General features: G+C 38.7%; 1 protein-coding gene across 5 annotated transcripts in view; it reads right to left on the reverse strand.

Moving 5' to 3' along the window:
• Cecr2 (CECR2 histone acetyl-lysine reader) overlaps nucleotides 1-18,279 on the reverse strand; it is a 144,657-nt gene that overhangs the window by 68,436 nt on the left and 57,942 nt on the right. The window lies entirely within an intron of this gene.

An 18,279-nucleotide genomic window follows, 5' to 3' on the forward strand; every position in this document is an offset into this window, starting at 1 on the left:
ATACAAAGATTTGGTTGTACCTGAAAAATGGCAAGAGGCAGGACCACAGTTCATTATCAATTCTGAGGAAGTCACTTATTCCACAATCCACAAAATAAATAGCATGGTGGCCTACAAAATTCCTCTCAATGACTCAGTATGAGATGAGGAAAGGAATATAATGGAAAAAATTCTCAAATGTGGTTTTCCTGAAACCAAGTCAACTATTATTCATGTTTTATTTCATTAAGTTTTTGATGGGAAAAACCAACATTATACTTGAATGAACTGTGCATAAGTGTTCCATTTTTGGAGTGCCCGTTTGATTTACCATAGGGCTAACATAATGAGGGTACTGGACATTGTTCCTGAGGAACCAGCAGATTTCACCATTATTGTAATGGGAATTCCTTTGAAGGTGGTTATTGTAGATGGAAAATCTTTTGCTATAAAGCTACTTTGCTAATTCATTTTGATTGAACGATTAAGCTGGATAGATAGTTGAATATAAAACAGCAAGGAAAGTGGAAATTCAGAACCTTTATTTAGATCCTGAAAGTAACAAAATATTGCTTTATTGGGTCTTTTTTGTCATTTTATTGTATAGTTCCAATATTGAAAAAACTTGTAATTATTTGATTTATATTTATATAACTTTAATCCATAAAAGCAATGGATGTTTGCATTATTTAATTCCTGTAACACAGAAGTCTTAAATTTTTGTTTTTGTTTTTGTTTTTGGGTGGGGGGGGGGAATTGAACTCAGGACCTTGTGCTTGCAAAGCAGGCGGCAGAACCACTGAGCTAAATCCCCAGCCCCAGAACTCTTAAATTTAAAAAAAAATTTTTAAATGATAATGATGAAATAAAATTAAATGTTATGGTTTTTAAAAAACTAAACTTGGGCCAGGGATTTAGCTCAGTGGTTTCGCCGCAGCGAAAGGACCCGAGTTCGATCCCCGGTACCAAAAAAACAAAAAAAAAACCCCTAAAGTTTATATTACGACTTTTAGGACCTCCATAGACACTCCCTGCTGACATGCTAACATTGTTTATGATGACTCTAACCCTCAGCAGCCCTAACCTACCTGCACTTACCTGCCCCACCCCCAGCCTCTGCTCTGGGGCCCTGTCCGGCCAACTCCCCAGATCCGCACGGATTGTCCTCTGGTTTCTTGGACATCCCCATTGTCTTTAGTTCCTGTCTCTTACTTTATTTTACTAAGTTCTAATTAACTTCCCATCTATTTATTTCATACATTTATTTACCAATTTCCACTATTAATTATTTTTTGAAGAGCTCTATTTTGGGTTTTCACTGCTTCTCCAAAGTATTTAGTACTAATGAATATTTAGTAAATTTTTTTTTTTTTTTTTGTATTGGGGATCGAACACGGGTCCTTGCACTTTGGAGGCATGCGCCGGAACCACTGAGTTAAATCCCTGGCCAGTAAATGTATTTTTTTAAAGTAGCCAGCCTTCATAATTCAAGATTCTAAATTTAAGATTTCTTTTTTTTTGGCACCAGGGATTGAACTCGGGACCTTGCGCTTTCGAGGCAGGAGCCGGAACCACTGAGCTAAATCCCCAGCCCTAAATTTAAGATATTTTAACAAAGAAAGCCCTAAATTCTACCTATTATAAGGATCAGTATGTGAAAACATGAAAATCGAGCAGCATATTACTAAAACAAAGCATGTGCAACATTTTATGGTTATACTGAAGTTTGATCTGAAATAATCTGACAATTACCTAGATCTATGAAACCTACCCGCCCCAATCTATTCTATAAGTAGTCATCAATATAGCAAGTGGAGGTGTTGTTCTGGGGGAAAATTAAGCTCACCTCTGGGTTCAAGACATGAGGAAAATTACTTCTTTGGGTCTAAGCATTGTTAAGAAACACTGGATGAATAAAAGCTCTGTTTTTAGGTATTATTAAACCCATGTATTTCTTTCTATTCCCACTGTCACTACTCCAATATGGACAGGACTATGGTCTGAACGTTTCTGTCACTCCAAAATTCATGTTGAAACTTCATCCTCAGGGTGCTGGTGTTAAGAAGTGGGGCCTTTGGGGGCCAGGGATTTAGCTCAGTGGCACAGTGCCTGCCTTGCACATGCGCACAGTCCTGAGTTTGATCCCTGATACCGCAAAAAACCCCCCCAAAAAACCCCTAATTAATTAAAACAAAATAAAAGTGGGGCCTTTGGGAAAGTGACGAAATCATGTGGGCTCTTCTTCTGTCCTTCAGAATGAGACTAATGCCCTTATGGAAGAAGAAGCTTCAGAGAGTTCCCTGGTCCTTTCACCTTTTCTGCCATACAAGGACATGACAAGAAGAGGCTGTCAAGGGAACAGGCCCTCATGAGACAATGAATCTGCTGGTACCAGGATTGTGGACTTTACCCTCTCCAGAACTGTGAGAAATAAATTTCTATTATTTATGTTACACAGTGTAAGGTAGTTATAATAGCAAGAACAAACTAAGACAGATGAGTTTTGATAATCATAGCTTCTCATTTGGACTGTGAACTGGTCTCCCATATCCACTATAGAAAAAACCACTGTGAGACTTAAATTTACTATTTCCTGTGATAATGTTTGTTCACAAGTAGGCACTCAAACTCTAGCCCTCAACCTATCTTTTCAGTATCATTTCCCCTTAGAACAGAGATCATATGGGCAACTGACCAAGTATGTTTTTAAAAAAATAACAGGTACCTCTCCATCTTTCTGTTTGTGTGTGTTCACACAATATTGCAGGGGCTGGGAATACAGCTCAGTGGTAAAGCACTTGCCTAGTAGTGTGAGCCCCTAGATTCAATGCCCTGCACTGCAAAAGGAAAAAAAAAAGTACATCTCCCTCACTTCCACAAAGTTCCGTTACAGGGAACAAACAGCAAACATCTGGAAAGAAGATGGATTTCTGAGTACACTGGCTCACACAGGCCTGCTTGTGAGAGAGACTGCCTCAAGTTATATGTTGGCCTCATTCAGTAGCAGTCTCCAGCTAAACAGTGGAGAATGCTAATTACTTTCACCTGGACAAATTGTCTATTGATAATGAAGGCCATCAAACTGTTGAGGCGGGGAGTTCCAGAATAGAGAGCCTACTAGATAATGGTAAATGAGTTTGAAAGTGTAGATGGGGGTGGGGAGTACTATAGGGAATGTGCTGTACACATGTTCCTTATTTAAGGACTGAGTTCAGTTTCTGTGACTTGGTCGTTAACTGTATTGGTCACTAAATAAGGAAGTGTATATAGTATGTACATTACAATATTCAGAACAAAGGAGACTCCAACTTTATGACTTTTTTATTTGCACAACTTAAATGCAAGTACTGCAATGTATAACAAAATAAAACCATAGCACTGTACTTACCGTACAGTATAAAAAAAGACAGTGAGGCTCTATAAACAAGATGTACAGAACTGCATCCCTCCCCCCAAAAAAGGATGGGTCATAAGTCTGAGCGGCAGGTTGTTGAACAGACATTAAACATATAATTCATTAATTGAGGAATATCTGTATTTAGTTTTCTGTCCAAGGTTCCCAACAACTATGAATACTTGAAAAGGGGGCTTTAAAAGTACTGTTTTGCAAACAGAATATTTAAAAGAGGATCAAGGAAATAACTTTAAAAATATCTCACCATTCTTTTAGGAGACTGCTGGAAATCAAAATTAATGTCACAGGCTGCAGATGTAGCTGAGTGATAGAGCACTTTGCCTGCATGTATGAGGTGCACGGTTCATTCCCCAGTACTTGATGACTTGGGGGCAAGGGTGTCTCCGGCTTGTGTAGATATAAATAACAAGAGGAGTCAGTTACTAACGCGACTCACTGTAGTAATGAATGATTCCCTGATCATGGGAGTTCAAGAAACAACCGTGTGCCCAGATACAAAGAACCAGGTAGGCTTCCCTCAGCAAGTCTCCAGAATGTAACAAAAATGCAGCTACGACTAAACCAAATCTGACAACCATGCTCTGACAGTTTTTATGGGGATGAAAGACTGTGAGCACCAGAACAGATCAGAAGATATAAAGTCCTATTATAGAAAATAAAAGATTTGATAAAAATGTGAAGTACCAACACTGTCACCACAACAATCAAATGAAGTCTGGCTTTACAGAAGAGAAACATGGGCTATGAAATACAGAGGGAGGTTGCTACCATATTTCCCCCTAAAGTGAGACTGGGTTTTATATTAATTTCTATTTTCAGGAGATGACTTATTTTTTCATGTACAATAGTTTACACTTATTCATGTCCAACAATCTACACTTATTAATGTATAAAATCTACATTTATTCATGTACAAATACTACATTTATTCAAATATAGTCTTGTCATCTTCCTCTGAAACATTGTCATAACTCTCCAAACACCAAATTCTAGCCTGAATTTCTTGGAATTCCACTTCCAGTAGAGCCACTGGCCCCAATCTCTCGTGTCCAGCAATAGAGCTCTCCTTAAATAACCACTTCTTGTCCATGTAACCTGCTCATAGTGCACCGGCGACAAAGCTGTCAGTGATTGTATCCCATGAATTCTTCACCCAAGTCATGACCTCTGGCAGGCTAGGCTTCACAAAGTTTCCGTTCAGTCAAGTGTTAACTGAAGACTGGGAGTAGCAACACAATGATGACAGTTAAGAATGATGGTCCACACAAAAGCAACGAAAAACTGCAGGAACCAAAATTCAGAAAATGTTTATTTCACCCAACTGCATTAAGTATGTCTATTACAATACAACATGCTGAATTGTGTAGATTCGTAGTGGACATAACCATATCCGTTCATTATCAAGTGCACATGTTGTATACTGTGTCTATACTCTAGTCATCTGGCAATGAGTCAAGTTTATCTGTTTATATAGGCATTTACCTCTCGTTCAAAAGCACCCATGTGGGGGCCAGGGATTTAGCTCAGTGGCACTGAGCCTGCCTTGCAGGTGGCAAGGTCCTGAGTTCGATCTCTGGCACACACTTTTTTGTATTTTTTGTATAATTTACATTTAAGTATTAATGGCAATAATATTACTTATATAATATTATTTTATAATTCAATACATCTGTTGTGTGTAGCAATGGATGTACCAAAGGTGTCTGAATGGCTTATGATCTTAACTGGGGTTTATTTGGGGAGTAGGGTTTATAGTATAAGCATCCTGAAAAATCACGTGAAGGCTAATTTTCCAGTTAGGTCTTATTTTCAAGTAAATATGGTATACAGACATTGTTCAGGAATGCAATTTGACTGCTACAACAAAGATATTAAGATTTGCAGATTAGGTAAGCATGACTAGAGACAGATTCTCCACACAATCTAAGACTATCTGCCCAGAAGTTCTGAACTGAAATGAAAGGAGCCAAGAACCTCCTAAGCAATAAACTTGTGTTAGTCAGCTTTTCATCATCATGACAAAGTGCCTGAGATAAACAACTTAAAGGAGGAAAGGTTTATTTGGCTCCTGGTTTCAGAGGTTTCAGTCCATGGTTGACTGACTCCAAGGTAGAACTGTCATGGCAGAAGGTCATGGCGGTGGAAAGATGCTCATCTCAAAGCAGTGAGAAAGCAAAGAATGACAGAATCAAAGAAGGGTCTAGAGGGCCGGGGATTTAGCTCAGTGGTTCCACAGCCTGCCTAGCAAGCGCAAGGTCCCAAGTTTGATCCCTGGTACCAAAAAAACCCCAAACAAACCAAAAACGTCTAGAACAAAACATCCGTTCAAGGCCACATGTGCAGTGGCCTGCTTCATCCAATTAGGCCCCATTCCTAACGGGCTACTGACGAAATTAGGGCCCTCATCACCTATCACTTCCTGAAAGCCACACCACTGAACACTTATTAGGGGCCAAACCCCCAACACGAGTCTTGAGGGAACGTATCCTATCCCAACCGTAATAAACAATCACCAGAATCAAGATGCCTGTGTCACTGGGCCACACACGAATCACACATGAACACCTTTACTCCCTACTACCTCTCAGAGTCCAAAATGAAGAAAGAAATCCCAGAGGGGACCCTAGGTTACAGGTGTGAACAGGTAATGTCACAGGTTGAGGAGCTATCAGAAAGAGACTAGACAGCCTTCCAGGCTGAAGAGATCAAAAGGGGTCAGTGGAAAGGAAAGATGCTAGCCTAAATAACTTCTAGTTGGTAAAGTTGTTTCCCATCAGGATATGGTTAATAATTCTGATGTTGATATATGTGCATATGTTGGAATTGAATAATTAAGCAAATGAAGGGCCAGAAGTGATGTTGCAAAGCTATACCAGGTACTCAGGAAGCTGAGGCAGGAGGATCACGAGTTCCAGCCTAGGCAATTTAGCAAGGTTTTCTTTCAAAATAAAAAAAATAAAAGGGTTGGGAATGTAACTCAGTGATACAGTGTCCCTGGGTTCATTCCAGTACCGGGGAGACGACAACAAACCTTTTAAGTCTACACTGTTTCATATATTCATATATATATATTTATACTATTCATATAAATAAATAGTAGGGTACTGAAAAAAAAGTCACGTTGAAAAAAGCAAAATTGATTCCAACAAACTTAATCTTTATACTGTATAACTGATGACTAGGAAGAATGGCTGGGAGAAAGTTGGAAAAGAAAAACAAACACTAGGGGCTGGGGATTTAGCTCAGTGGTTTGACCACCTGCCTCACAAGCGCCAGGACCCAAGTTCGATCCTTGGTACCGAAAAAAAAAAAAAGAAAAACAAACACTAGTATGGCCAAATAATAAAGCATATTACAAACCATAAAAATGTGACATAAAAGTATGATAATGGCATCATATGAAGTGGAAGAGAATTGGGGAAATCTAAAAGCAAATCCAGCTACTCATAAGATGTTAGCACTTTTGTCCATATTAAAACAGTAAGCTATGTAATGTGCTACAAAACTTGATTAAACAGGACCCAGAATTTAGCTCAGTGGTTTCACTGCCTGCAGCGCAAGCGCAAGGACCCAAGTTCGATCCCCGGTACCAAAAATAAAACTTGGTTAAACAGTTGGGCATGGTGGCACAGGCTTGTAATCCCAGAACTCTGGGTGCCTAAGGCAGAAGGGTCAAAAGACAGAGCCCAACCTGGACAATTTGGCAATTTAGAGAGACCCTGTCTCAAAATTTTAGAAGGGCTGGGGATGTAGTTTAGTGTGAAAGCCCTGGGTTCAATCCCTAGAACTATGGCTGGACTAGGGTGGAGGTGTTATATACTTAACATGGACCTATGCAAATGAGAAAACATGGGTATCACAACACGCATGACTTTGGATCTATTGATGTCTCCTCTGCTGAGCCTTTATATGGTACCACAGCCTCAGTTAATAACACACTGCTTGCAACCAAAATATTGACAACTCCTGAAAAGAATTGAGGTTAATAAGTGTGCTGTTTTAAGTTGCCAAATTTGCATCTATTACACATTGTTACATACCAGCTGATAATACAGGTGATATACAAGAATGGAATTATAATGATGAACTATGAAATCTGAAGTGCATCAGGAGTAAGGAGTATATGAATTTAAGAACAAAGAAAAGATGAAGGATCAATGTGTGTTAGATAAAGTTTGCTAGAGCCAAGGTCCTAGAAGTGAGCTGGTAAATGGTCTCAGTAATATGCTTGAAATTAAGATTTTGGAGGCTCTGCAGCCTAGGGCTTTTTTCCCTTTGTACCACACTCATAAGATACTAATTTGAGGCAGACATGGGGCTGCATACCTAAAATTCCAGCAAACTGGGAGGCTGAGGCGGGAAGATTACAAACTCAACAGCAACCAGGGCAACTTAGAGAGACCTTACCTCAAAAGTTTTGTTTTGCTTTAGTACAAGGGATAGAACTCAGGACCTTGAGCTTGCCGGGCAGGCGCTGTGTCGCTGAGCTAAATTCCCCAGCCCACCTCAAGTTTTTTATTTATTTATTCCACACAGCCCCACACTCGGGAGCGAACTCGGGACCTTGCACTTGCCAGGAAGGCTCGGCTGCACTGAGCTACATCCCGGCCCACCTCGAGTTTTTTTTAAAGGGCGTAGTGATGCATACCTATAATCCCAGCACTCTGGGAGGCTGAGGCAGGAGTTCAAGTCTTGCCCAGGCAACTTAGCAAGACCCTACCTCAAAAAATTTTTTAAAGGGCTGGAGATGTGGCTCACTGCTAGCACCCTGAGTTCAAACCCCAGAACAGGGGGTGGGAGGGTGCTAATATGAACTTGTACATACAGCCCACTCAGGGGCAACAGACCTAATTTCTTTTCCCTGCAGACTTGGCCTGGCCAGCTGGAGCAAAAGGGCATAAGGCTGGAGATCAGTTTCTTGGCCCACCATTTTATTCATGGCACCTCACACAGTATGTTCTGTCCCAGAGTATGAAAATGTAAAAGAACTTTTGTTTTGTTTTTTTGAGGCAGGGTTACCCTTTGTAGTTCAGGCTGGCCCTGAACTCACTATGTAGACCATGCTGGCTTTGAACTTGTGGCAATCCTCCTGCCTCAGCCTTCTGAGTGCTGGGATTATAGGCATGTACCACCATGCCCAAATAACTTTAGGAAAAACAAGTTCACTGAAGTGGGGAGGCAAGGAGCTGAGAGGCTAGGGCATTTGACTGGAGTACTGTAGACACTGGCATAAGTAAAATTTACATCAGGAGTATTACTGAGCACAGGATAACAAACCAAAGCTTCAGGTGACCCTAACAATGAAACGCACTGGATGTTAGTATTCAACTGACACATTTTAGGAAGAAAGATTTACAAGTGGCAATGAGGAGAGAATGGGACACCAATACCAAGGGGTGAGGGAGGTGCTGAAGCAGAGAAAGCACGGAGAAGGCTATGAAGGAAGGTTACCCTCATCAAAGAGCTAGTTTCAGCACAAAAGAAGTATAAGAAATACTCCTAAGAGCCTGATTGAATAAATGAAGTTATTGCTTATGGCTGCCAGGAATTTACAGAAGACACTTGATATTTCAGGATTTAGGAAGGATCAATCAATGTAGTATTCCTTCACTGAGAAAGATGCTGTGACAAAACTATCTAATGAATTAAACAGCAACATAACACATAACTGGTTTATGGTTTGGTGAAAGCTTATCTTCTGAATAGGGGTCCAGTTGTGGTCATGAGCCATACTTGGGAGTACCACTGGTCTAAGAAATGAAAGATGGCTTATAAGTCTTCATGTGGCTGACATCAACAGGAATGAAGGGCCTAACAGAACAGTCTCTTGAGGATAGCTGAATGGACAGCACATGTGTGAATGACTGAGGGGAAAACAGCATTATAGATCTTGTCCAGTAACAGGGCAGAGTTCCTCTTTCCCTTCCCAGCCGTAGTACGAAGACAGAAGAAAGGGGAGGACTATTTGGCATCCCTGGCTCTCAAAACACCAGAACCACCCTGCACCTTGTTACAACCAAAACCATGCCTGTATATACCTAAATTCTCCCCAAAAAAGAGTGCTGCTATGTCCTACTTAAGGACCCTGACCCCAGGAATCAGAGGTATGGGTTAAATTTCTTCTCTTTTACAGAAATGTAAATGAAAACATTTAAAAATCAGTTATCAAGATCACTGTGGAATGGAAATATTCTTGAACTATACTAGATACTCTGTAAAGTGCAGTAGTGTACACCTGCTCCCCCGCTAACTCTAGAAGGCTGAAGCATAAATATCAGGAGGTCAGTCTGGGCCACACAGTGAAACCCTGACTCAAAAACGGGATAGGAGCAGGGGGTGAACAGCTCCTAGTTGTATGGATATAGTTTCTATTTCAATTTCTTAAAACCAAAACAAAAATCATTTTGTATCCGTTATCTATTTCTGTGTCTTACGATATTTGGTGGCTTACAAGAAGCATTTGCTATCTCTCACAATTTTAGCAGATCAGGAATCTGAGAGCAATTTGGCACAAGTGATACTGGATTGGGGTCTCTCATAAGACTGCAGGCTGGTGCTGGTCACTGAGAGCCTGACCAGGATAAAGCCCCACACTTCCAAGTGGGCTCACTCCCATGGCTGGCATGGTGACGCTGCCCTCGATCCCTCTTCAAATGCATTTTTCTATAGGGCTGCTGGGTGTTCTCCCACTGCTGGGACCCTTTGCAGCAAGGGGTGCGAGACACCAAGGAACAATGTCCTTTAGATCCTAGACTCAGAACTCACAAGCCATCCCTTCCACCGTCCAGTAGAGACCTTTCTATGGCATAAATGCCAAGAGTCCAGGGTCAGTGGGAACCATCTTGGAGCTAGGGTATTATGCACACTTCTAATCAAAATTACTAAAAACCACTCACAGTAAGCTTGTCTCTCAAATCCAGCAGCATTGTCAAATTTTCTGACTCCATAGCTTCCTTTAAAAAGTGCTGATTCAAAAAAGCAAAAAAAAAAAAGTGCTCATTTTAAAGCCAGGAGTGGTAGTACATCCCTATAATCCCAGTTCTCTGGGAGGCTGAGACAGGAGGACCACAAGTTTGAGCCAAGCGTGGGCAACCTGGTGAGAGCCTCTCTAAATGAGTGAATGGTCATTGAGGGGGAGCCCTCAGTATGGCATAAGACGGTGGTGAACCTATGACACATATGCCATGGTGGGCTGTTTGTATCACTGACAGCTCTAGAAGTTCACATCACTGGCCTAAGAAGAGGAAGACAGTTTTAAGCTGGCATGCTTTCTCTGTCTTTTGTCTCACCCTGTAACGCCCTTCCCTCCACCACGTTGTGATGCAGCAGGAAAACCCTCAACATATGCTGAGTGGGTGCCGATGCCATCTTCTTTGACTTCTTAGCCTCCACAACCATGAGCCAAATAAACTTCTAGCCTGTGTAAGTTTTCATGTCTAATGTATTTTGCTGTATCCACAGAAAACAGACTAAGATACTCATTCATCTCCCTCTTAGACCTGAGGATCTATACTCTCCACACAAAACAGAGCACATTTATGCCTAAATTGTACCCAAAAAAGTTTTGCTATTAAAAAAAAAGCAAAATCCCATTAACAGCAGTTAGTCATTAAGAAAAACTTAAATGACTCTATAAAAGCATGTAATTATCATCCAGTAATTTTTTTAAGTGTTGTTAGGACACGTAAATGATAGCAAATAAGAATCATATATGAAAACCTATCATATGAAACTTACAATTCAAGTAGGGTAGTGTTGGCCTAATAACAAATCAATACAACACACATGTTTGTACTTACATACATACAGTGGCATCTCAGGGTATTAAAAAAATCCTCAATGAATGATCTGGCACAATTGATTAACTGGTCGGAAAACATTCAATTCCAATCTTCCACCAGGTCAAAAATCCTGGATTTAAGAAATTAATTAGGTGCTGGAGATGTAGCTTACTGGTAGAGCATGTGCTGAGGCTCTGAGGGGTTCAACCCCCAGTACTACAAAAAATGAATAAATGAATAAAGTCAACCCTAAAACCTAGAGACTCAAGTAAGAAAGATCTAAATGTTCTATCCAAATAAGAAAACCTCAGAGGCCTGCTATAACACATATATAAAATGTCAAGGCAAATACCAGTTAATAAGACATTACAACATAGGATATATGGTTGTCTGGCACACAGAGAGTTCATTAAACTCAATATGAAAACCTAATTATCAAACAGAAAAGTACATGGAACAGTCAAAAGAAAAAGTAAGGGCTGAGGATTGTAGCTCAGCAGTACAGTACTTGTTTAGCATACAGCAGGCCCTGGGTTGGATCCTCAGCAACAGAGTGAGGAGAGGAAGGGGTGGGGGCAGAGACAGAGACAGACACACAAACATGCGAACATGATGATGAGGTAAAAATAGTACTGCTATTCATGAATACTGTATTAAAAGTAAAAAAGTTCCTTTTTGTCTGTTAAAGCAGCAAGACAGAAACTTACCATTTTTCCTTGTTTCTATAAACTCTAAAAACTTTTATAAACAAAATTATTAAATAGCAGATTAAGTTTTATTAATATACTAGAAAGAACACTAAAATGGTTATCAAGATACTGGGATCTGGCCACAGTACTACAGTGATTAGATTGATGACTTTCTCAACTCACTGCTTCTCTAGTTTATAGATCTGTGTGTTAAGAGTCCAATACTGCATAAATTAATCAACCTCCTGTTTTAAAAGTTCATAATAAAAAAAAGGTCCATAATAGGAGTTGAGGATTTAGCTCAGTAGCAGGGTGCTTGTCCAACAAAAACAACAACCCTCATATTCTAAAAACAACAATAACAAAAAAAAGCAAAAGAAATTTACACCTCATAATAAAACCCAAAGACATTAAGTTTAGAAATGTTTAGGAGAAGTTACTTCTCAATGTGTGGCCTGTGAACCTAAAGCATCTCACATAAGGTATTTATTAAAAATGCAAATTGACAAGTCTCCTGCTGGACCGGAGTAGCTCCGCTGAAAGCCCAGTGTTCTGCATTCTAACAAGCTTCCCTCAGCATGGATCCTGTGAACATCAAGTGTAAGTAATGTTGCGGCGGGGGCATATTTTCCTGAAATTGTACTCAAAACTCTCTAGTTTAATGTTCTGTTTTGGGGTTCTTTTTCTAACTACCCTTTAGTCCTTACATCTTCCTCTGAATCTACAATGGTACAGCCTTCAATAATGCAATTAGCTCATTCAATTTGTAAGTTTAAAGCAATGAAAGTTTGATTTTAAGTAGAAAATGTTTCGATCCTGGTACAAAAGAAAAAAAAAAAGGTTAACTGAAAAAAGTAGTCAGTCAACAGGCCTGTCATCCCTTTCTGGAAAGAGGTTCAGAGTATCCAAAATTCTCCCTGACAGCACTGGCCTGGTATGACCTCCTTATGGAGCTTTTTCTATGAATTTTCTACAAAATTCTTACTTCAAGGTGAGTTATATTAGTCACATCTCTGTGAAGTTTTGTTTCATAAGGACATTAGCTGAACAATTCTTTACTGAGTATCTTAGCCTTGTAAAACTCCTCAACCTAGAAATACAGTTATTAAAACTGAAAGATATCCCACTTATAGACCCAGGACTGAGACGGCAACGAACATCCTCTAGTCATATTCTCAAAGAGAACATCCCCTCATTCAAAACGTAGGGCTGTGTGTTTTACACAAAAAGACACAGGAAATTATTAAATCCTTGGTGAATCTCCCTGGGACTTCTGAAATGAAAGCTTTCATCAGATTTAAAAAAATGATACATTATTGTTTACAAGTGATGGTGATGGGTTTTGAAGTGTATATAATGTATATATAATAAGTATATACTATGAATATAATTTGCTAAAATAAAATTTTGGCTCTTATGTGGCTCTATTTATGATTATAATTGGAGTGCACTCATTAATTACTTTTGCTTTCCAGATTTCTCACTTTCCTGCTAGCAGAAAAGTTCTAACCATCCATACCTCATGTTATCCAGATACCCAGCAAAAAAATGAGTGACACTGCAATACATACTGTTTTAATAAGTCCTGAAAAATCCTCTGAATAACTGTGAAATTAGAAACATAACAGAGCCAGGGATTTAGCTCAGTGGTTTCACCGCCTGCTGCACAAGCTCAAGAACCGAGTTTCATCCTTGGTACCAAAAAAAAAGAAAAAAAGAAAGAAAAGAAAAAGAAACACAAAGAAAAGAAAAGAAACACAACAGATATAAGGTACTACTTTCTTTGGACATTTGGTTACTAAATAAATGTGCCAGAGAACACAAGGTACATCTCCAATGACCATAACTGTCATGTTGAGAGGAACATGGAGGGGGTGGGAGTGAGAGGGTATAGAAAACTCAATCTCCATTCCTAATCAATCTGTTCACACTACAGAAATCACACTGGGAGTGGTGTCAAATGCCTGTAATCCCAGCACTTGGGAGGCTGAGACAGGACGGATCGCTGTGAGTCCGAGGCCAGCCTGGGCTACATAGTGAGTTTAAGGACAGCCTAAACTGCAAGGTGACCCTGTCTCAAAAAACAAAGTAAGAGGTTTCTTCTTTTTCTCTTATCTCCTCTCATTTCTTCACAAAGAAAGCTACACTTTGCATAGGACTAAGTGTCACATCAATAGAGAAGCCCTGGAGCATCAGGCAAAAGCACAGGGTATAGGGCTGGGGATTTTGCTCAGTGGCACTGAGCCTGCCTCCAAGTGCAAGGTCCTGAGTTCGATCCCCGGTTCCAAAAAAAAAGGGCACAGGGTGTAGTGCAAAGTGTAAAACAGACCTGCACTCAAGTCAAATTTCAGTTCCTTCAGCCACAAGTTGTATGACCAAAAGTGAGTCATTTCTTTCTCTTTTTTTAGTACCGGAATCAAACTCAGGACCTTGTGCTTACCTGGCAGGCACTGTGCCACTGAGCTAAATCCCCGGCCCTAAAGTGAGTCATTTCTTTGATGCACTTTCAGTCTTTTTGTTAATTTAATGTGTGTGCTACAAAAAATGGGGAAAGATTTTAACTTCTTAGTCAACAGGGAAAAAAAGAAAAGAGACACTCAAGAGTTGTAGCATAAAGACCAACATATTTCACGACATCAAGTGGGAGCCAGGAAGCCCTCTGACAAGTTGCAAAACTTTTATGGCTGTTTTAACTTTTTCTTTTTAAAACACTGCTGTGAATAAATACAGATACACACAGGCACAAATATGCATTCATGGTTTTACAAAATTTAAAGTAATCGTAATATTCATTCTGGGGAATTTATGTACATAACTTTTTCTTTATCTCCTATTACCATTAACTCCCTATGTTAATAAACAAGTGTAATCATATGTAATTTATACATATATTCAGATACATATATTAACATAGAAGAGTAGGCTTTTTTTTTTTTGGTACCAGGGATCGAACTTGGGTCCTTGTGCTTGCGCAGCAGGCGGCGAAACCACTGAGGCCCCGGCCCTGAGTAGGCATTTTTTAAAGCACACTGAGAATTGAATCCAGGGCTTTGTGCATGCAAAGCAAGTATTGTAACACTGAGTTACATTCCCAGCCAAGGTAGGCCTTTTCTTTTACCACCATACTTCTCTGTATATTGCTTTTCTCACTCTCCTATGTGATCTTTCTATATCAAGTAGTATGACTTAATTTTATTCTTTTTAAAAAAAAAAACTTGTTCAACCACTGAACTATACTCCTCCTGCCTTGATTTCATTTTAAAAGGCAATATAATGGTCTACAGTGTGTGGGTAACATTCTGTGCATCCACTTCCCTACCAATGGGCTTTTGCTGTATTTTCCAAGGTCTGCCACTCAGGAACATGTACAGTAATGAACTTCTGTGCATATGCATATGTTTTGAACCTATGGGCTAAAATCTCAGCAGGATAATTACTGGAGCAAAGAGAATACCTATATTTATGTATTTCTGATTTCTTATCCCAATAAGGACCTATTTCCCTCTAATATGAAATAGAAGAAAGTACCAGTGATACTCAAATAGTACTGTTAATACAATGGGAAAAAAATCCTTCTTCTTAGCAATGTTTAATTTTATTAAATTTTATTGTGAATAACTGGTATTCCAGATTGTTTTTAAAACATTAATCCCATTTTCCATTAGCAGTATAAAACAGCAGATAATACCTCAACAGATAATTGTTGCTAATCAGGTGAACATCTTTTCAGATGTTTGACCTTTTTAAAGATTTGCTCATATTTCTTTACCCAGCGTTCCACTGGATGTTTACATAGAATATTAATTCTTCATCATCTGCTTGGCCCATATTTTGCTGAAACTGCCAGCTTGTCCATTGATTTTTGTTATATTAATGTGTGGCTTTTTAAAAAACATGATCTAACTGGGCCGGGGATTTAGTTCAGTGGTTCCACCGCCTGCCTCGAAAGCTCAAGGTCCCGAATTCGATTCCCAGTACAAAAAAACCACAAAAAACAACTAACACTAGTTACAAATCAAGTGAAACTGCTTTGAGAAAAGACTAAAAAAAAAAACAAAACTGATCTAATGTTTGGCTTTTTGCACCTTAGAAGAGGGTCAATAAACTCCAGCCTATCATTTATTATAAATAAAGTTTTATCAAAACACAACCTTGCCCATTTATTTCTGTACCAAAGTGAAATATAATTGTAACAAATTATCTGGTATACAAAGCCTAAAATATGGAATATATAACCCTTTACAGAAGTATTTGAGCATTCCATGCTCCTAGGGCAGAGAAGAGTTGCACACTTTGCCTTGTGCTGTACTGGCTATTTATCATCTTCTTGTGTCTACTTTTTAATTGGGTTGTCTGTTAATGAGCTGTAAGAGTTCTTTATATATTCTGGTCATAGGTTATATGCATTGTAAATATGGTCTGTTTAAGGATTACTTTTCATTTTAATGATGTCATTTAAAGTTCTAAATTTTGATGGACTCTCATTTATCGATTTTTTTCTTTTATACATCATGTTTTTTGTATCCTAGGTAGTTCTTGCCTACCCTAAATTCATAAACATTTTCCCTTATAATTTCTTCTTAAAGTTTTATACTTTTAGGCTTTCATATTTAGGTTCATAGATCCCTCCAAGTTATTTTTATGGATGGAAATAAAGGGTTGAGGTTAATTTTTATATACAGATACCAGGTGTTCCAGTGCCGTTTGCTGAAAACACTATCTTTTTCTCGGCTCTTGAACTGAGTTTATAGTCTATAAAATGCTAATGTTAAATAATCTTTCAAAACTCAGTGGACCATATATGTGTGGTTCTATTTCTAGATTCTCTGTTTTATTCCAATGATCTATATGTCTTTCCTTACACCAACACTGCCTTGATTACTGTAGCTTTAGAAGAAGTCTTAAAATTAGGTACTAAATGTCTTCCAACACTGCGTATTTTTTATTTTTTAAACTTTCCTAGGTCCTTTGTACTCCTACATAACTTTTAAATTTCAATATCCAATTCTTCATTTATAGCAAGTATACGCAGACCTGAATGTTTATATATACCTTGTGTTTTCTAATCCTGTTAAATTCAAAAACAAGTTCTAGGGGCTCCTAGAGATTTCTTAGTATTTTCTCTGTAGATGATCATTTCATCTACGTATAAAGATTTTGCTTCTACCTTGCCAATCCTATCCTAATTGTGTCATTTTATTGCCAGACTATTTTGGTGGGGCCTAGGTTTCAAAGTTTAATGGACAGATAAAGAGTAAGCATATCTGCCCCTGGTTTCCCACCTTAAGGAGAAACCATTGTATCTTCTCCATTCATATAAGGTGTTCTCACTGGAAGTATGGAGTACAAGTCTTTAATCTGTTGAGAAGGTTCTGTTCTACTTCTAGTCTCCTGATAGCTTTTACCATGAACAGCTGTGGAATTTAGTCCAATACTTTTTCTCCAGCTATTGACAGGATCATATGGCTTTTTCCTTTCCTCTGTCAAAATGATGACTTTTGGGAGTGGATCTTTCAAAGCTGAACCAACACTGCCATCCCTATAACAAAACCACTTTCTACATACTGCCAGATCTGATTTCTAATAGTTTGTTTTGTTAAACAAATTTCTAACTATGTTCATACTTTTTTCTTCTATTATCGTTATCCAGTTTTAGGATTAGCACAATGTTGATTTCCTAAAATGAGGGGAGAAGTGTTCCTTTTTTTTTTTCTGCTTTAAACGTTTGATATAATTTATCAGTTAAAATATATATGAACCTGTTGTTGTCATATAGGTAGGTTTTCAAGTTAGGAATATACTTTCTTTAATAGGTGCTATTCAAATTTTATATTTCTTCCGGAGTTAGTTTCATTAATTTGTCTTCCAAGGTACTTCTTAGAATGTTGTCAAATTTATTTCAAAACAGATTTTTGAAATATGCTTTCTATATCCTTTTAAATTCTGTAAAATCTGTGGTAATGTCTTCTAGGTCTTGATATATTTAATTTTTAAAATGTGTGATTGATATTGTGTAATAGGAAGTAAAGCTCTAGCGGGGCAGGGGAGGTGGGGGGAGGGGAAAGAGGGGAAAAAATATAAGGGTAAAAAATGGAAATGAGATCTTTGCAAGTGGGGAGGGGTGAAGGGGTGAAGGGAGGGCAGGGGAAGGGGAAGGGGAAAAAAAAAAAGAACCAAGATACTCATGTAATGGTACAAGATCCCAATGATGTATGTAAATGTATTTTATACCTAAAATGTACCAAGGAACTTACTGGGGAAAAAAAAAAGAAGTATTTGACAACCTTTGCTCTCACTAAAATGAAGGAAATGGAGAGTATTTCAATACCCCTCACTCAACATATCCCATAGAACTTAAGCTCCAAAAAGATTTGTATGTGTTTTACTCACTGCTAGAACAGTTACACGGTAGGCA

The sequence above is a fragment of the Heterocephalus glaber genome, unplaced genomic scaffold (genome assembly GCF_053883595.1).
Source record: "Heterocephalus glaber isolate CG9 unplaced genomic scaffold, H.glaber_assembly_v1.0 deba00000281, whole genome shotgun sequence".
Lineage (NCBI taxonomy): Eukaryota > Metazoa > Chordata > Mammalia > Rodentia > Bathyergidae > Heterocephalus > Heterocephalus glaber.